The sequence below is a fragment of the Hylobates moloch genome, unplaced genomic scaffold, assembly GCF_009828535.3.
Source record: "Hylobates moloch isolate HMO894 unplaced genomic scaffold, HMol_V3 SCAFFOLD_6, whole genome shotgun sequence".
In the NCBI taxonomy this organism is placed as follows: Eukaryota; Metazoa; Chordata; class Mammalia; order Primates; family Hylobatidae; genus Hylobates; species Hylobates moloch.
The window spans coordinates 108506339-108526556 of NW_026652281.1; the positions used below are offsets into that span (position 1 = coordinate 108506339).

At 48.6% G+C, this 20218-nt stretch overlaps 1 long non-coding RNA gene and 1 other non-coding gene across 2 annotated transcripts; one reads left to right on the forward strand and one right to left on the reverse strand.

Moving 5' to 3' along the window:
• Positions 1-2629: 2629 nt before the first annotated feature.
• Positions 2630-2702, reverse strand: TRNAM-CAU (transfer RNA methionine (anticodon CAU)). Its single transcript has one exon. It is a non-coding gene; the product is annotated as a tRNA-Met (tRNA).
• Positions 2703-13207: 10505 nt separating this feature from the next.
• Positions 13208-18997, forward strand: LOC116470458 (uncharacterized). Its single transcript, XR_009214246.1, has 4 exons — positions 13208-13289; positions 14218-14371; positions 14544-14631; positions 18707-18997. It is a non-coding gene; the product is annotated as an uncharacterized LOC116470458 (long non-coding RNA).
• The last annotated feature ends 1221 nt before the right edge of the window (positions 18998-20218 follow it).

The following is a 20218-nucleotide window of genomic DNA, read 5'->3' on the forward strand; positions in this document are numbered from 1 at the left end:
TGCCAAGGGCCAAGTTTGCCATCCTTTGCAACACGTAGACGTTGTCAGGAATTTAGTTCTTGCCAGTGGATCAGGAGTGAATATGTGTCAGCTCTGGGCTAGGCCTAAAGAAGTAGGACTGTTCCCTCCAGGGTCTCCTTCCACTTCTACCAGCTCAAGGCAGATGATGTGGAGGCCCCAGGGCATTGCAGAACCACAGGGTAGAAGCATCCTGTGTGGATGAGTCAGACATCGAGATAAGCTGTTCACTTTGGACTATTGCATGTAAGAAAACAAACCCAAAGGAGTTATCACTTATCTGTTAGAATGGCTAGAGTAAAAAAGACAATAACAAGTATTGACAAGGATGTGGAGAGATTGGAATCCTCATATATTGCTGGTGGGATTGCAAAATGTTGCAGTCACTTTGAAAATGTTTGGAAATTCTTCAAAATGCTTAACAGAGTTACCATATGATTCAGTAATTCCACTCCTAAGTATGTGTCCAAGAGAATTAAAAATAAAGACATACAAGTTGGAAGGGTAATAATTGGGAGTGGGAGTACAAGAATTTTGAAATGCTTTCTGGAAATAAGAGTCCTAATTAATCGCAGTATTGATAAATCAAGGAGGAGCATTGTAATCTCTAGGTTAATTGCTAAAAGAATATTAAGTGTACAGCTTCCAAGCGAAGAGGGAAAATACTGGAATAATATATAATAATCCAAAAAAAGAGGGAAAAGGAAAAAAGGAACAAAGAAGAAGCAGAAAAGGAAAAGCTTACTGAAATGATAGATTTAAATCCAAATATAGCAGTAATTATATTAAATGTAAGTGGATTAAATATTCCTATTAATCTGTAGAGATCATATAACAATTCAAAAAATCGTAACTTTGAAAGATACATTAAAACATAAGGGTACAGAAAGTACAGCATAATAGAAGATGCTTTCTGCACAAATCAAAGAAACTTGATGTTATATTAATATCAGACAACATACTAGAAAACAAAAAATATTTGAGATAAAGGTGAACATTTCATAAGTGTTCAATTCAGGTTCAATTCATCAGGAAGCACAAGAATTCTGTTTTTATTTAGTTGTTATTGTAGCCTCAAAATACAAAAAGAAAAATCAACAAATTAGACAAATTTATATCTCACAGTAACCAGCAGTTCAAATAGCCAAAAAATTTATAAGGGTACAGAAGCTTTGAATAACATGATTAGAAAACTTAGAACAAGGCGCTGGGCGCAGTGGCTCACGCCTGTAATCCCAGCACTTTGGGAGGCCAAGGCGGGCGGATCACGAGGTCAGGAGATCGAGACCATCCTGGCTAACATGGTGAAACCCCGTCTCTACTAAAAATACAAAAAATTAGCCGGGTGTGTTGGCAGGAGCCTGTAGTCCCAGCTACTTGGGAGGCTGAGGCAGGAGAATGGCATGAACCCGGGAGGCGGAGCTTGCAGTGAGCCGAGATCGCAGCACTGCACTCCAGCCTGGGCGACAGAGAAAGACTCCGTCCCCCCCCCCCCCCCACAAAAAAAAAGAAAATTTGAACAAGGCACACAACCACTATAGAACACACCCCCACCCCGCCCACATACAAAGGATTTAACTTTTACAGAAAATATTATTTGACCACAATGCAATTAAGATATAAATAATAAAAAAAACTAGAATTTTCCTATTTTGGAAATTAAATATACTTCTAAATAAATAATAGAGAATAAACTACAAAATAATTAGAAAGTATTGTAATGAAAAATACGGAAGGATTCAGCTAGAGCTAGAATCAGAGCTTGTCATTCAAGCCATGTCCCATCCCCCTCTCCTAGATCTCGAGGCTGGGCGCTGACTGCCTGGGTCTTCCTGGCTCTTGGAAGCTGGGTCTGGGATGGAGCGAGGGTGGAGACAAGGCCTTTCTCCCAGCAGAGGAAGGTCAGGGAAAAAAGACTGGAAGTGGTCTAGGAGACTGTGATTTTCATAGATGTTGCGAGAGGAATTGACTCAATTTAGCTCTCATCAGCAACGCTTAGTGTCCGTTTGCCTACATTCACGCCAACAGTGTGTGTTTTCTCATTTGTGGAGTTTTTTGTTTTATTTTGTTTTAAAACCCAGGCTGGAGTGCAGTAGTGTGATGACTGCTCATTGCAGCTTCGACCTAAGCGATCCTCCCACCTCAGAGGTGCTGGGACTAGAGGCACTTGCCATCACGCCTGGCTATTTTTATTTTTTGTAGAAACAGGGTCCCATTATGTTGCCCAGGCTGGTCTCTAAATTCCCGGGCTTAAGCTATTCTCCCATCTTGGCTTTCCAAAGTGTTAGTTAGGATTAGAGACGTGAGCCAATGCACCTGGCCTCATTTGTGGATTTTAATTCCTGGGAGAGGGGACAATAGCAGTTCCTGTGGCTGTGATCTGAGTTTCTTTCGTTATGAGCGAGGTTGAATCACTTGCGAGTTGACCTAACCATGTTATTGACGCAGCCTTGTGACGGGGTCCTCTGCTCCTGTACACCTGGCTCTCAAGGCCATGGCACATCCTTATTCTCTAGTCCTTGAGGGGCACATCTACTGTTTGCCAATGCTTCAGAGCACTTTGCTAGGTGACATCCGCACATTGGCTGCAGTCGTAGCACGACAAAACAGGTGCCCTCTCTGAGGCTCGAACTCAGGACCTTCAGATTATGAGACTGACGCGCTGCCCACTGCGCTAAGAGGGCTTCCGCTTAAATGCGATTTCTACCTCCCATAAGAAAATGCCTGCAGCCCCTTGCGCTCGCGGAGTCGCCTCTGCAAGTTCGGGCTTTGCAGGCAGCAGCCCTTGCTCTCACCCCCGGCTTGTGCGCACACCTGGGGACACGTGGGAAGGTCGCTCTTGCGGCCACGGAGCGGCCTGGGCTCAGGGAACTAGCCCCGCGCCGGGAAGAAAGCTGCCTGCCGGGAGTGCAGCCTCGTGGGGACCCGGGACCCGAGCCGCCGCGGCTCACTAAGAGGCGGTGGGGCCCTGCGGTGCGTGTGGGACGCGAGCAGACTCTGAGCACGGCCAGGTGGGGACAAGCTCCGAGGCGTGACGGGGCTGGGGCGCGGGGGAAGCGGAGGACGAGCGCCTGGGTCCGGTGCAAGCGGCGGAGACTGGAGGGAACCGGCAAGCACGCGAGAGGAGGCTGCGAGGGGTGACCCCACCTGGGGTCCTCAGTCTCCAGGGCGACGGCTGCTTGATTGGGCGGGAGATGGGCTCGCGTGGCTGCCAAATGCAGGGTTCCAGGGTGGACTGAGGCTGGAGCGTGCGACGTCAGCCGCAGGTGGGCGTCAGGTGCGACCCGGGAGCGAGGGGCGAGTAGGGTCCTGGGGAGCAGGAGGGCGTGGCAGGAGGGCAGGAGGGCGAAGAAGGGGTGTGGGGTGTGAAATCTCCAGGCCCAGGTCTAGGTCCTGGAGTCGCGGTGGGGGTTAGGTGGAAGCAGGGAGGAAAGGTTCCAGAAGATTCTTGGACGTGAATTCAGTCGGAAAATGGAGGGAAGAAATTATGGTTGCCTTGGACTTGCCAATTCATTTTTTTTTTTTTTTTTTGCATCCCGCGTTTTTCTTTTTCTCTCTTCTTTTTCAAAAAATCTTGCTTCCTGGTTACACATAGGGGCCTCTGATTTTGAAGGGCAGCAGAGTCGCACTGCTCGCTCCGAGCAGGGCACTCCAATTTATTGTCACATGAAAAGATGACAGGAATAAAGGGTGCGGGGAGGGATGGGCGAGTGGATGGGTGGGTGGAGGGAACTCTCCCCATCTCAAGATTCCCTCCTCACTGTTTCAGGGATGTTACTGCCCCAGGGAATCTTCACCCCATCCCATTGCCTAGAAACCATTTTGGGTAAGACGACGACCTTGAACTTGCCAGCTTACTCATTCTCTAAGCCCTTGTGGCATTTTTGCTTGTTTTCACCAGATAACCAATCATATATTTCAATACCTGATAGAACTAGTCTCTTCTACCCCCAACCCCCACGCACCCACCTGCTCTTCTGTTCGGGGTTTCGGTGCTCCTTTGGGAACTGGTTTCCGGTGATTTCTTGCAGAGTGGTCACTCTGATTCTTCCTTCTCTGATCTCCTAGGGCACTTGGAGCATATCCCAGGGTTTGAGGGGGTTCTCAGTTGTTCTCTGTGTGTTAGTCCTGTCTTCTCCCTTAGGCTGGGACCTCTGTGATCCAGAGACAGGATCTGAGCCACCCCTGGGTGGGCCACATTCCACGTGCCCAGAGGTATGGGGAAAGGGGGGCTCAGGATCCCACCCCCAAGCCACCCTCTGCTGCTCTCTCCATTCCAGGTTCAGCACAGGAGGGAGAGTGTGAAGGGAGGAAAGAGCACTGCCCGAAGTCTGTGTCCTGGGTGCGTTTCTGTCTGCCACCAGCCAGCCTTGAATTTGGGGCTCCCCTCATGTTCGTCTTGGGGCCATATACACTGTGCCCCGGGGAGCTGATGGACAGGCAGCATCCCCAGTTGGGGTGGTTCCCAAATGCTCTGAAGAGCTGCTCAGCCAGAGAAGCTATAGAGGGAAGGAACATAGTTTGTTCTAGCAATCCCTTTGAACACATTTTTCAAGACGTCCCCGCTCCTAACCTTGAGTGGCTTCTCCCAGCCTTTGGGGGAATATTCCACAGGGCCCTGCAAGGACAAGGCCAACCCACACTCTCCCACCTGGATGAAATGGACCACGCACTTCCATGGACCCGTGCAGAACCTTCCTGCCATCCTCCCACTTACCCAGTCCTACTCCAGCATCCGTGGTCCACAAAACCCCTTCCTTCTGGGCTCCCCTTGCCACAGTGGCCCAGAACTAGCAGGGAATGTTCTTTCTCTGCTACTTCTTTGTGCCTTTCCTCTTTCCGTGAGCTGACTTCTCTTTCTTAGGGGCAGAGGCTGGTATGGAGTTTTCTGAATTCCTTGCAGCAGGTATGCAAGAAGAAGTCTTTGCATATTGATTTGTGAAATGTCGAGATTGTCGACAGTTCTGCGTAGGAAGCAGAGATCTAAGCGTTCAGTGTTAGGGGTGGGTGTGTGAGGCTGGGTGCGTGGTGAGAACAGGAGACATGGACAATGCCAGGGGCACGGGTGGCTGTGAGATGAGGCTGGCATGACCAGCGGGGAGGAGAAAGCAATAGAAGATTGGAAGGAGTCGGCCATTGGAGCAGCCCCAGGACTTTGGTGCGCAGGGAGGGAGGAGTGGAGGGGAGGCAGCAGGACCAGGGACCAGTGAGAAAGGCACCGGCCATGCCTTCTCTGTCTCCCCAGGCATTTCTTACTGTCTTCTTTATGCCTGAAGCCATTCACCTTTCACACTCAGCTCAGATATGATCCCGACTGTGAGGAGTCCCCTCACTTCTTTGGCTGGCATTTGTGTGTTTGTTTGTTTTTAGACAGAGTATTGCTCTGTTGTCCAGGCTGGAGTGCAGTGGCATGATCTCAGCTCACTGCAACCTCTGCCTCCCAGGTTCAAGGGGTTCTTGTGCCTCAGCCTCCTGAGGAGCTGGGATTACAGGCATGTGCCACCACTCCCGGCTAATTTTTGTATTTTTAGTAGAGATGGGGTTTCAGCACATTGGCCACGCTGGTCTCGAAGTCCTGACCTCAAGTGATCTGCCCGCCTCAGCCTCCCAAAGTGCTGGGATTAGAGGTGGCCACTGCGCCCATCTTTGGCTGGCATTTGGCCCTTTCCCTGGCCTACCCCAGCTCTCTGCTCACCAGATTGTGCATCTGAGACATCCAAGAAGTCATAACTTTTGTGAGGACAGACAGCGCCATCCACTCAGGTTTTGTCTCTACTGTATCCAACCCAGTGTCTCTGACATGGAAAGCCATCTCTCTCTAGGTGGTTTTTTTTTTTTTTTTTGGTTTGAGAGACAGGCTCTCAAGCTCTGTCACCCAGGCTGGAGTGCAGCAGAGTGATCACTGCTCACGGCAGCCTTGAACTTCTGGCCTCAAGCAATCCTCAGCCTTGAACTCCTGGCCTCAAGCAATCCTCCTGCCTCAGTCTCCGGAGTAGTTGGAACTACAGGTGCACACCACCACATCTGGCTAATTAAAAACATTTTTTTTTTTGTAGCGACAGGGGGTCTCAAAGTGCTGAGATTACAGGCGTGAGCCATGGCACTTGGCCCTTTCTTTCTTTCTTCTTTTTTGTCAGGGACTTCCTGGAACTTGAATCTGTAGGTCTTGAGAGAGTCAATGATTTCAGTCATGCAGTGAGAGGAAAAATTCCCTTTTGTATACGGGGCCCCTGATGTGACTTCACCAACAGGGTCCAGAAGATTCCACAGTGGGTCACTAATAAGAGAGGAGCCCAACATAGTGGTTCACACCTGTAGTCCCAGCACTTTGGGACGCCAAGGCAGGAGGATTGCTTGAGCCCAGGAGTTTGAGACCAGCCTGGGCAACAAAGTGAAACCCCCATCTCTATGAAAAAAAAAAAAGTTAGCTGGTTTGGTGTCATGCATGTGTAGTCCCAGCTATTTGGGAGGCTGAGGCAGGAGGATCACTTGTGCCCAGGAGTTTGAGGCAGCACCGAGCTAAGATCATGCCACTGCACTCCTGCTTGAGTGACAGAGACCCTGTTTCAAAAAATAAAGGCTGGGTGCAGTGGTTCACACCTGTAATCCCAGCACTTTGGGAGGCCAAGGCAGGAGGATCACCTGAGGTCAGGAGTTCAAGACCAGTCTGGGCCACATGGTGAAACCTGTCTCTACTAAAAATACAAAGAAATTAGCTGGGGTGTGGTGGCGCATGCCTGTAATCCCAGCTACTCAGGAGGCCGAGGAGGGAGAATCACTTAAACCCAGGAGGTGGAGGTTGCAGTGAGCCGAGATGGTGCCACCGCACTCTAGCTTGAGTGATAAAATAAAACAAATAAAAAAGAAGAAAGGAGAACCTCCTGGGGCAGGTCACTAAATCCACCGTCATGCAGAGTGAAGCTGCCCAGGGCCTCTGGTAGGGTTGTCTGCAATTTCTGGCCCTTCCTCCAGGGGGAAGCCTTGCATTGCATCTTACACCCCAATACATGGCCGTGGATGCAAAGGGCCCTGTGTAGGAGACCTGGACTGGCTGCGTGACCTTGAGAATGTCTCTTCCCCCTCTGGGCTTGTTTCTCCTCTATGAATGATGGGGTCAGTCCTGGAAACAACTGTGCGTGGTTGCTGGAGTGATCTATTTATCCCCAGGTCTGCCATGCTTGGCTGTGAGACCTCTGACAAGTATCTTAACCTCTCTGTTCCCATAAAATGGCGATCATACCTGAATCTACTTCACTGGGCTGCTGAAGGGAGGTTATATTATAGAGTGGACAGAACGTGTCTAGCACGGGAAAGCAGTGGCTGATCACTGATTGTCACTGATCACTGACTTGCGGCCACTTAGAGATGAAGGATCCCTCCTGGCCTGGCTGAGCCCTCTCTCCTCACCACCTGGTGTGGAATGGGTCCAGTTATTCTCAAGACCCTCTGCTAGGACGTAGGAGTGGCTTCCAGAGCTGCCAAATTTCAGGCCCGTCTGTTATATTCCCCTGGTTTCCACTGGCATAACTGAGGAATGCCTGCCACTAACCCACAAAAAAGGATTTATTGACAGCGTAAAATGGATCATACATTTCTTTTCTTTGAAGTGAACATAACCTCAAGATTTTATTGTCTTCATAATAAAACAAAAGATGAAATTTAGAACTGAATCACTTGGCCCTTTCTCTTCTTTTCTCCTCCCAGTTCAAAATGCTTGCATGTCCTCATAGCCAGCATCGTCTTCGATCTGTAGCTGGGCTCAGCGCTCAAGCCTCCGCACCATCTCCTTTGTAGTTTTAGCCTTTTTCTGGAAAATCAGCTTACAGAAATCAATGGCCTTGATATACACAAACAATAATTAGGTTAGAGGACTTAAGAAAACCCCATGTATAATAGCAACAAAGAAGATTAAATACTTAGAGATAAACTTAATAAGAAATGTGCAAAATCTATAAAAGGAAAATTTTACAACACTTCTGGAAAACACAAAAGCATGTGGAGTGGGAAAACATCTCTTGTTTTTGGCTATCACAACTCATCATCAAGATGCCCATTCCCTCTAAGTTGATTTATAAATTGAATGCCATTCCTATAAAAATACCAACAAGCTTTGTTTCATGGTGTTGGTAAGTTGATACTAAAGTTTCTATGGAAAATAAACATGCTGGAATAGCCGGGGAAAAACTGACACAAAATGGGGGCCTAGCCCTACGGGCTATTAAAACAAACTATAAAGCCTCTGTAATTAAAACAGTGTGGCATTGGCCACATGAACAGGCAGACAGACCAATGGAATAGGATAGAAAGTACAGAATAGACCTAAGTACAAATGGGAATTTAGTATATGATAAAGGTGGCATGTCAAATCTCAGAGGCAGTGATGGACTTTTTATATTTATTTATTTATATTTTTTATTTATTAAGATGGAGTCTCACTCTGTCACCCAGGCTGGAGTGCAGTGGCACGATCTTGTCTCACTGCACCCTTTGCCTGCTGGGCTTAAGCAATTCTCATTCCTCAGCCTCCTGAGTACTCAGCCCAAGATTGCTGCTCTGCTTCCTGTCATGATGCCACTTTCCCCATGTATACATGGCATCCTTGCCCTTCTTGTCCTGTGCCACTTTGTGGGGTTGGTGCTTGCCACACTTCTTACAGAAAGTCTGGAAGGCTTTAGGAACGTGCACCACATTGTGGGAGCCCTATTGCATGGAAAGCTATTGTTAATTTCTAAGTCATTTATGCTTACAGAGCTGATAGGAGCTAAACTAAGACGCGGGTTATTCTGTAGGAGGAAATAGTTTGGGGAGTAGTCTACATAGTGGTCAAGAGTTTTTTAAAACTCCAAACCTTAGATTGTTGTCTACATGTACCCTCTTGGGAAAAAGGTAGTTCTTACTTGGAGAAAACATAGATTGTATTATCTTGAGGAGGTCTAAAGGGAACCACAGAGGAGAGGAAGAGGAGACACAGGAAGTCTTTCTGGTTAGGGCAGTGGTCTCCCTGGTGGGGTGGACACCCTTGTCTTGGTGTGATCATAGAACTCATGGAAATGACAGGCAGCCTGTGACACCAACTTTTCAAAGGGGAAGGATTTCTTGCATGTATTGGTGGGGCCTCAGCTGTATCTAATAGGAGGTACGTACCACACTGGAGGCCTCAGATGGCCCTAGGAACTATTCTTGAGGCCTCTAGTCTACACTGGGCTCTTCCAGCAAGAAAGACCCCCATGGGTTGACTGGTTGTTGGTGGTGGGAGGAAGACCTCACCTGGTGTGGGAATGGGGGTGGGGCCAAAACTCTGGTGGTTGAGGGTGTCTTGCAGGAAGTCTCTGATGACCGTTGCTTCTCAGGGCTGTTTTGAGGGACACGGTTGATTGAAGACTCTCCCTTCCTTGGTACGTTTACCCTGAAACGTGTCTCAGGTTGGTAGCACCTACTTTCTCTGTGGCAAGAGCTTTTTTTTTTTTTTTTTTTTGAGATGGAGTTTTGCTCCTGTGCCCCAGGCTGGAGTGCAATGGTGCGATCTTGGCTCACTGCAACCTCCGCCTCCTGAGTCCAAACGATTCTCCTGCCTCAGCCTTCCAAGTAGCTGGGATTACAGGCATGCGCCACCACACCTGGCTAATTTTATATTTTTAGTAGAGACAGGGTTTCTCCATGTTGGTCAGGCTGGTCTCTAACTCCCGACCTCAGGTGATCTGCCCGCCTCGGCCTCCCAAAGTGCTGGGATTACAGGCGTGAGCCACCGCACCCGGCTGACAAGAGCTCTTTTAACATACTGTGCCGTGAAGGAGAGTTCACGGGCGTTCTTGTTCAGAATGCAGCTCTGGATTGTATTAAGGCCTTTCTTGTTTTTCTCATTTTTAATCCAGGTCTTGGAGTTTTGGTTATTTTCTTTCAGGGGAAAGATTTTGCCACTTCCCTTCCTGTTCTTTTCCTTGCTAAGCAAACTGGTTTTTGAGATTTCGTTTGCTGACAGCTTGCATTAAGGCTCTGTGGTTTTTAGATTGATGTTCCAGGAGAGGCTTGGTCCCACGAAGTAAGTCAATGTTGCCTTTCACTATGGCAGTTGCTCTCCCAGCCCCTGTCTTGCGGATGCTCTTCCGAAGTGCGTTTGGAAGGCTGCGTCTCGCTTCGATTTCTTTCTCTTCCAGAGTCACCTTGCTTAAGGGCTGTGATTTTCTGCTAATGCTCTGCATGAGTGGGCTGTGCAGATGCATGCTGATCTTTTCAGGAGAGTGTTGGCCTTATGCAGTGGATAGTCACCTTTTTTCAGCTGATTTACTGTTCTTCCAGATGTTGCTTGTCTGACACAACCTCCCTCTGTGTTGTCTGGAAGTAGTCTGTGCTTTCCCCCATCATGGTTAACGAAGATTCTGTCAAAGTCATCTGCCGTCTGACTTGTCCAAAACTGTGTCTCATCGCTCTACTGGCCTGCCGGCGCTTCTCATGGTGTGATGTGATCTTTTAGATGGGCGTTTTCTTGTGTCTTGCAAAAAAGGACTCGGAGGACTCTCTGAGATTGCTCAGGGCATTTGATCAAGTCACTAAAGGCACCATGTTGGTTTCCCTGTTTCTCTTTTTCCTGTAGGAATTCTGAAGCCTCATATGTTCTTCCCGAGCCAGACAGAAGTTAGATCCACGTGTCTCCTTTGCATTTAAGTTCTTTAAAGCTCTTCTTACCTTAGAAAGTGTTATTAAATCTCACATATAGTTTTGTAATATTTCACATTGTCTCTGTTTTCTCTTGTTATCCTGGCTCCAAATTAACAAGGAGATTCCTCACTAGAATTTAATTTGATCTGTTGAAGCCCAGACTCTTCCTCTGACTGATATCTGTTTTGTACTCTGATGGCCTCAGAGAATGTCCCTGAACTTTTGATCTTTTTGTTCAGAGTCAAACAGTGTATTTAGAATGTCTCCCATTCCTTCAGATACATTTTGAGGAGTCAGTTGACAGTCTATGGGGCAGGAAGGAAAACATTCCCCCAGCCTCTCAGCTGAAGCCCAGGCACTAGGCTGGGTCTGCAAAAGCTGGGGGTGAGGTCTTTGGGGAAGCCTCTTAAATTGATGAGGATGATATGGTCCCTCTCTGCCTCAGGTTTGGATGGCCTCTGTTCTGGGTGCTCCCTTCCAACAGAGAGGGCTGTTCCTTGGCCTGAGGGGCAGCAGCTGCAGGAGGGGAGTCTGAAGTGGGGGTCTCTTGTGTCCCTAGCCTTTTTCTTGGCGAGCTGCAGCCTCCAGAGGGAAGTGGCAAAGGCTGTGGTCCCTGCAGCATCCCACTATGTATAGTAGCAACAAAGATGATTAAATACTTAGGGATAAACTTAATAAGAAATGTGCAAAATCTATAAAGGGAAAATTTTACAACACTTCTGGAAAACACTAAAGCATGTGGAGTGGGAAGACATCCCTTGTTTTTGGCTATCACAACTCAGCATCAAGATGCCCATTTCCCCCCAAGTTGACTTACAAATTGAATGCCATTCCTATAAAAATACCAATAAGCTTTGTTTCATGGAGTTGATAAGCTGATACTAAAGTTTCTGTGGAAAATAAACATGCTGAAATAGCCAGGGAAAAACTGACACAAAATGGGGGCCTCGCCCTATGGGCTGTTAAAACAAACTATAAAGCCTCTGTAATTAGAACAGTGTGGCATTGACCACATGAACAGACAGACAGACCAATGGAATAGAATAGAAAGTACAGAATAGACCTAACTATGAATGGGAATTTAGTATATGATAAAGGTGGCATGTCAAATCTCGGAGGCAATGATAGACTATTTATTTATTTACTTTTTGTGATGGAGTCTCGCTCTGTCGCCCAGACTGGAGTACAGTGGCACGATCTCAGCTCACTGCAACCTCCACCTCCTGGGCTTAAGTGATTCTTGTGCTGCAGCCTCCCAAGTAGCTGGGATTACAGGTGTGCGCCACCATACCTGGCTAATTTTTGTATTTATTTATTTATTTATTTTGGTAGAGATGGGGTTTCCCCATGTTGTCCAGGCTGGTCCCAAACTGCTGACCTCAAGTGATTCACTCATCTTGGCCTCCCAAAGTGCTGGGATTACAGACATGAGCCACTGTGCTTGGCCCAGACTTTTTAATAAATGGTACTGGGATAATGGGGTAGTCTTTTTTTTTTAAAAAAAGATAAAATTAGATCTATTCACAGCATATATAAGAATAAACTCAAATGGATCATGAATTTAAATGTAAAAAATGAAAACATGTAAGTACTAGGGGGAAAAAGTCCGTGGGTGAATTCCTCTTAACCTCAGTGTAAGGAAAGGATTTGAAAGCATCACTCAGAATCCAGAACCAATGAAATAAAATTCTGGCAAATTGGACATGGCAAACCAAACCAAACCAAACCAAACCAAACCAAACCAAGCCAAACAAAAAACCCAAACCACAGAACACCAAAGTAACTGAAAAATTGAGAGAAAATATTTGTAACACATACCACAGACAAAGGGCTAATCTCCCTAATATATACAGAACTCTTAAAAATTGAGGGACAGAGGATGAAATACTCCACAGAAAAATGAGAAAAGACTTGGACAATTCACACACACATTAAAATGGTCCTTAAACATATGCCAGTTACTGGGACAGTGTTGTGGGGACAAAAATAAGTAGACACAGTTCCTTCCCCCAAGGAGTTTCCAGTTCATTGGGAAAGTCACAGAAACTAACTTGAATAGGGGCAGAGTATGGTTAAATTTCAAGGGGTCGGCTGGGCGCGGTGGCTCATGCCTATAATCCAAGCACTTTGGAAGCTGAACCAGGAGGATCACTTGAGCCCAGGAGTTTAAGACCAGCCTGGGCAACATGATAAGACCGCATCTCTACAAAAAATTTAAAAACTAGCCAAGTGTGGTAGTGCCCGTCTGTAGTTCCAGCTACTTGTGGGGGGTGAGGTGGAAGGATCACTTGAGCCAGGGAGGTTGAGGCTGTAGTGAGCCATGATCGTGCCACTGCACTCCAGCCTGGATGACAGAGGGAGACCCTGTCTCAAAAAATAAAACAAAATCAATGGGTGGGGTTGGATTTCACCTAAGCCTGCTGGAGGGCGGGGAGGAGCAGTTGGTGGGGTGGAATGTGGGGGAGTGAACAATCTACGAGGCAGTTGAAAGTGGTTCTGAGCAGAGAGGACCATTGGGGGATGAGGCAGCTGTTGGAGAGGGATGGGTCAAGGGATGGAGGGTAGCACTGTGAGCTGAAATAGGTGAATCGGGAGGGATGATGGCTAAAGGAGAGGTAAGTCCAGCACTTACTGTGCTTGGGGCTGTGAGAGGCACCTGAGGACGGATTCCTGCCCTCCAGGATCCCACAGTCCTGGGTGGAAACCAGCAGGGCCTTGATGAACTAGACTTCCGGAGAGAATGAACTTAGTACTGTAGCGGAGGGACCAAGGGCAAGCTGCCCAAGGCTCAGACTAGAGTTGGGGCTGGTTGGGTTTCAGGGGAAGACAGACATCCATGTGGATCTAGCCCACTGGTCTCTGGACATGTGGTTATGTTGGTCAAAGGAGAAGACCAAGGCTCAGAACAAAGACTTGAGATTTGCCCCCACAACTGTCAGAGAAGGAGTTATGGAGGGTGATCATGGCCTGAGGGTCATGGAGCGGCCAGGGGAGAGTCTTGGGCAGTCACACATTGGAGGCCACGAGAAAGAGTAGTTAGGAGAGGGGTGCTTGAGCCAATAATCAGATTCAAGTCCCTGTTATGCTCATGTGCCAGCTCTGCCCTTGAGTTCTCTCATCTTTAAATTGGGGAATGGGGCCGGGTGCGGTGGCTCACACCTATAATCCCAGCATTTTGGGAGGCCGAGGCGGGTTGATCACCAGGTCAGGAGTTTGAGACCAGCCTGGCCAATGTGGTGAAACCCCATGTCTACTAAAAATACAAAAATTAGCCGGGCGTGGTGGCGGGCACCTGTAATCCCAGCTACTTGGGAGGCTGAGGCAGGAGAATCGCTTGAAACCAGAAGGTGGGGAGGTTGCAGTGAGCCAAGATCATGCCACTGCACTCCAGCCTAGGTAACAAGAACAAAACTCTGTCTCAAAAAAAAAAAAAAAAAAAAAATTGGAGAGTGAATCAAGGCATGACTGAAGGACCAAACGAGTTCACATATGCAAAGTGTTTTAATATGGTCAAAGCACTCAATAAATGCTGCTGTTAATTAGGAGGCAAGAAGAGATTGAAGGGAAATCTCAAGGGGCTCCAGAGAATGCTACGATGGTGCAAAGTCACAGAAGTCCTGGGAAAAGCAGGTAGAATGGAGTTGCCATGACATTGAGCCTCATCTAGATGCCAGGTAGATAACATGCATTATCACAAGTGAGTCTCACTGTAATCTCACGAGGGAATTTCTATGGTCATCCCCACCCCACAGTGTAACAAGCTGAAGGTCCCAAGAGTATGACCTACATTTCCTGTTCTGGACCTTAAGTTTTATTTATTTATTAATTATTTTACTTTTTTTGAGATGAGATCTTGCTCTGTCACACAGCCCAAAGTGCAGTGGTGCGATCCTGACTTACTGCAACCTCCACCTTCCAGGCTCAAGCAATCTTCCTACCTCAGCCCCCGAAGTATCTGTGAGTACAGCCATGTGCCACCACCACACTCAGATATATATATATATATGTGTGTGTGTGTGTGTTTTTGTGTGTGTGGAGATAGGGTTTCACTAGGTTGCCCAGGCTGGTCTCAAACCCCTGGTCTCAAGTGATCCACCTGCCTCGGCCTCCCAAAGTGTTGGGATTCCAGGCGTGAGCCACCGTGCCCGGCCTGGACCTTAAGAATGAAATCATCCTTGGGTTAAAGGCTGGTCTCCCTTAGAGATGATCGTTTGCAGGTCCCCTTCCAGGGACGAATGCTCTGGCAAATGCTGGTGACCTTGAGATGAATGAGCCTTGATCTGTGTACTCAGTGAGCTCTCAAGATGAGGGTTCCTGTAGCCTCTCTCTTCATTGCATCATCTCCAAAACCTGACAGGACTGATGCTGGAAAGTCTTTCCAAGGCCCAGACTCTTCTCCTGGCTCAAACACTTTCCATGGCTCTCTGTGGCCTCCAGCCCAGGGTCTGAATTGGTTCTACCTGGCCAAGTGCCCTGCCTGCTTTTAGGGTCTGGTCTGTGCCGCGAGCCCCTGTCCCATCCCAGCTTTATCTCCCACAACCGCCCAGCCCTTACCTATGCCCTGGTCATGTGGATCCTTTCCTGCATATCAATACCCTTCATTCGTCTTGGTCTTTTGGTCTGAAATGCAGCCCCTTCCTCCACTGGCCCCTGAAACCTAACCCACCCTCCTCCTGCACCGCCTGGACTGCAGGAAACCTTCCCAGGCTACGTATCCAAACTAGTCTTTTTCTCCCTCCTCTGTTTTCCTAGATTTAGAGATGGTTCTAGTACGTGACTCAAGGTAAGAGGTTGTGTTTGACTGATACCAAGTGCGTCTGTCCAGAGTCAGATATGAGGATAGAAGCTCCTTGAGCCAGGGATGGTATCTTAGCTATCTCTGGGATCCCCACAGGACACGTGCTAACAGGGAAATTCAAAGACCCCAACAAACTCCTGCCACCATTTCCTGCCCTCTTGTGCCCAGGCCCACCTCTGGGTTGGAGGAGCAGGGTGCTGTGGGAGAAGGCACACTGGTCCTGGAGTCAGGGCCTTCAGGTTTGTGCCATCCCACTGAATACATGGCCAATGACCTTGAGCAAAGGGACTCCTCCCTCGGGGCTTTAATCTGTGCATCCACAGACTGTACATATGGCATTGGACCAGGACCTCCCTAGTGCCTTTTTGGTAAAGAGGACCATAAGTTTCTTAGACTTTTAATATGCAGATGAATTCCCTGGAGAATCTGTTAAATTGCAGATTCTGACTCAGTAGGTTTGGGGCAGGTCCTTAATTCTAACAAGCTCCCAGGTGACCTTGATGCTGGTGGCCCATGAGCCACGCTTTGCATTAACAAGGGTCTAACCCAGTGATCCTCAGCCCTAGCTCGATGGAAGAATGGCCTGAAAGGTCGCTCTTTCCCTCTTCCACTCCCTTCTCCATTTTAAATTAAAGTTTCCCTTGGGAGATTGTAAAAAGATGTTAGGATGGCACCCCAGGACCATTAACTCAGCATTTGTAGGGGTGGGAACTTGGCATCGGTAGTATTTAAAGCTCCCCAGGTGAATCCAGTGTTCAGCCAGGACTGGGAACTGCTGTACCTCGTGGGTGGAGAACTTCAGCAAATGGTTTTCAGGCGAAGCTTTTTGTCTCTGCTGCCCCCTTGTGGTCATCTTGTTCACTCACAGTCAGAGCCCAAGCCCTGTTCCCAAGAGAGATGGGAATCGCAGAACAATTGGGAAAATAATGTCGCTGCCCATGGTGGACCGGCTTCCCTGAGACCCCAGCACTCACCCTGACATGGGTGGGCTCCTCCTCTGCCGTGATGCTGAAGACGATTCCTTAAACAAGGGCCTCGCTCCCAGTGTCCTGGGGGTAGCCCACATGAGTAGGAAAAACTCTGGGTGGGCCAGGAACTGGAAACAGCAGGGGGCTCTGTAGTCGGCAGCTGAGATAGAGGTTGGATAGAGCAGGTCCAGGAGGAACTTCCTAGGAGAAGGTGGGCCCTGAACCCAACCCTCAGCTCTCCTGGGCGGGAGCCACGAGAAGTCTTAGATGCACACCTGAGGTTTGGGTTGCTTGGCAGTCAGCCAGCAGGGGGCACTCTGGCGCCACGTAGAGTTCCCAGGTCGGGTCTCCTAGTCTTCGTCGTCTTGACTGGGAACTGTCCACCCCGGTGCAGGATGCCCCAGGTGCAATGGAGCAGCTCAGAGCCCCAGGGCGTGACTGTCTGCAGCTGGCTGGCTTCCCTCTGTGCCAGGTGCAGGGTCAAGGACATCCCCATGCACACAGCCTGCTGTCAGTGGGATGAGGAGTAGGAAGATTCTGATGCTGCTGCCCATTCAGAAATGCAAAATAGCCCAGTACCTTGAGCACAGGTCTAGCCCCTACCGTGCCCTGCATGGCTGTGTGATCTTGACACATTCATCTCCCCTTTGTGGGCCTACTTCTCCCTCATCCAATGCATCCCCCAAGCCATCCTGGGCTGTGGTGCTGCTCCCCAGACAACAGGGAGTTGGACTCATGGTTTTGGGGGGCTCACATTGCCCTTAGGGGGCCAGAGTCAAGGGAATCACTTTTTTTTTTTTTTTTTTTTTTTTTGCCTTCTGCTGTAGGGCCTGGTTCTGGGCTGGACTTTTCCCATCCTCTTCCTGAAAGCCACCCTTGTTCAATCATGGGGACAAGATACAGTCCAGGAAAGGAGCTAGGGCCCTCCTAAGAGATGAGTCCGAATAGGGCCCAGCTGTGGACAGGAAGATCTCTTTTCCAACCGGGCGCCATGGTTCATGCCTGTAATCCCAGCACTTTGGGAGGCCGAGGTGGGAGGATCACTTGAGGTCAGGAGTTCGAGATCAGCCTGGCCAACACAGTGAAACTCCGTCTGTACTAAAAATACAAAAAATTAGCTGGATGTGGTGGCGCACGCCTATAATCCCAGCTACTTGGGAGGCTAAGGCAGGAGAATCACTTGAGCCTGTGGGAGGTGGAGGTTGCAGTGAGCCGAGATTGCACCTGGGTGATAGAGTGAGATTCAGTCTCAAAATAAAATAAAATAAAAATGCCAAATTCCTTTTCTGTTAGTTGTCAAACACACTAGACATCAGGACACAGTGGTCCTGGCTACATGACTGCCTTGTAACAGTGAGAAATATCCAGAGATAGGATGCATGTTAGAGTTGAATGGGGTTTGTCCTGGGGTGAGAGGGGATCCAAAGGAACAGCAAGAGGGTGGGGAGCTTAGCTTTAAAATAATGTTTTGGCTGGGCATGGTGGCTCACGCCTGTAATCCCAGCATTTTGGGAGGCCGAGGCAGGTGGATCTCACTTGAAGTCAGGAGTTTGAAACCAGCCCAGGCAACGTAGTGAAACCCTGTCTCTACTAAAACTACAAAAATTAGCTGGGCATGGTGGCTCATGCCTATAATTCCAGCTACTTGGGAGGCTGAGGCATGAGAATCACTTGAACCCAGGAGGCAGAGGTTGCAGTGAGCTGAGATCGTGCCACTGCATTCCAGCCTGGGCGATGGAGTGAGACTCAGTCTAAAAAAAAAAAATGTTTTACTCATTTAAAAAATTGGTCTGGCGTACCTATGGCAAATGGGTTAGACTTGCTAAATCTGGTTGGCTGTTGCTTTCTGAAACACAGATTTTAGACTCGAATATGTGTATTTGCAAACTCTAAGACATATGCACCTGTGAACGCAGTCTGGGTGAATGCAGTTTCTTGATCGTCACAGGCTTCCGGCAGAGTTGCAGGTGTTGTATTGCATGGTTTTCAAGAGCAATCAGACCAAAAGGGTGACTACTAGCATGTGAAAACAGAGGATAAGCTTCCTGGGCTCAAATTCCTGAGCTGGGAGTCAGTTCCAGGCCATAGTGTCCAGCCAGAGGAGGACAGCAAGCTCGACTCCTGCATGACCAGCAGCTCACCTGGTCCAAAGGTAGCCTCTTGCTATGAAACAAAGGCAGAGAGAGACTGAGGGAACTGGAAAGAGGTTCACTGGAGGAAAAATAAGGCAACCTCAGGGATTCACTTTTACTCTCATTTCATTAAGTTCCAGATATTGGCAGACCGCTGGCCTCCTGAGGAGCACAGGAAGGGGCCTGGCAGACTGGTGATCCTGGTTGGAGATGAAGAGGGGCTGATTAAGAGGAGCTGACCGAGGCCCGGAGGTTTCCTGCCCGGGAGTGGTGAGCCTGTCAGAGCTGCACCTGGGCCTACCTGTACCTAGGAGAGAGTCAGGACATGGTTGTCTTCCCGCAAACACCTGGGGCTCGAGGAGTGCGCTGCCTCTGTTCCACGCCTGATGTCATCCACATCCACGCCCATGCATCTGGCCAGGAGAGTGACTGTCACTGGTGAGGGCAGTGTGATAGTACCTCTGATGGTTTCTCTGAGCTCAGCCTTTGCACTTCACCTGTGTGGGCCAGATGGGAAGCCAGGGTGGAGACGGAGCATCCTGGGTCAGGTGGGATCCCACTGTGCGATTCCACGCCATGGGGTGTCAGAACCTGGAGTGCTAGTGGTGGCCAGGGCAGGGGTGGGGTGGCATTCCTGTGGCTTTGCCACTCACTGGCTGTGTCACCATGGAAAAGTTATCTAAACCTCTCGGTGCCCCAGTCTTCTTCTCTGTCCATGGCAATTCGAGTAGTCCTGACCTGGTTGGATGGCTCTGAGGTTTCAATGAGGTCATACATGCAAATAGTTTTTTTGGAGCAGGGTTCTTTTTATTTAAAAAAGATTTTTTAAATGGGAATACTCACTAAAAAAAAGTACCTGACCTCAGCTGAGCACAGTGGCTCACACCTGTAATCCCAGCACTTTGGGAGGCCAAGGCGGGTGGATCACGAGGTCAGGAGATCGAGACCTGTAGTCCCCGCTACTCAGGAGGCTGAAGCAGGAGAATCGCTTGAACCCGGGAGGTGGAGGTTGCAGTGAGCTGAGATCACGCCACTGCACTCCAGCCTGAGTGACAGAGCAAGATAAAAAAAAGAAAAAGAACCTGACTTCAGTATCTTTGGGTGTCTGGGATTGAGGAGTGTTCCTGAATGGGCATCAGGGATTGATGAACACTTGTGTAAGAGTTAAAGAAAGAGGAAAGAAACATGAAATTTTTAAAGACAGGTTTACTTTAGATAAAACCTGGAGGGGCTTCTGGCCCATTTTGGTCAGGAGCGCTTTCTCTTACAGACTAAGAGTATATATTGGTTTTAGGGTGAGGGTCTTATCACAGGCTTGGAATGTTTTGGGGTCAGAATATTTCTGGGCAGAGGGGAGGTTATCTTGGGGCTGACATCTTTCCAGCAGGAGAGAGGTTAGTTATCTTGGGCCTGGCATCTTCCCAGCCGGGGGTGGGGGGGGTCGGTGGTTATCTTGGGGCTAGCATGTCTCTGGTTGGGGAGGAGTTTGGAATGTTTCTGGTTGGAGATGTTATTGTAGTTTATGGTCATGCTGACCTTAGCCATTAGGCTGATGCCTTTTGGCTTTAGGCAGTTTTTTGATTAAGATGAATTTTAAAATGAGGTGCTTGTCCACAATGGCAAGGCCCCTGCTCTGTCACCTTGCC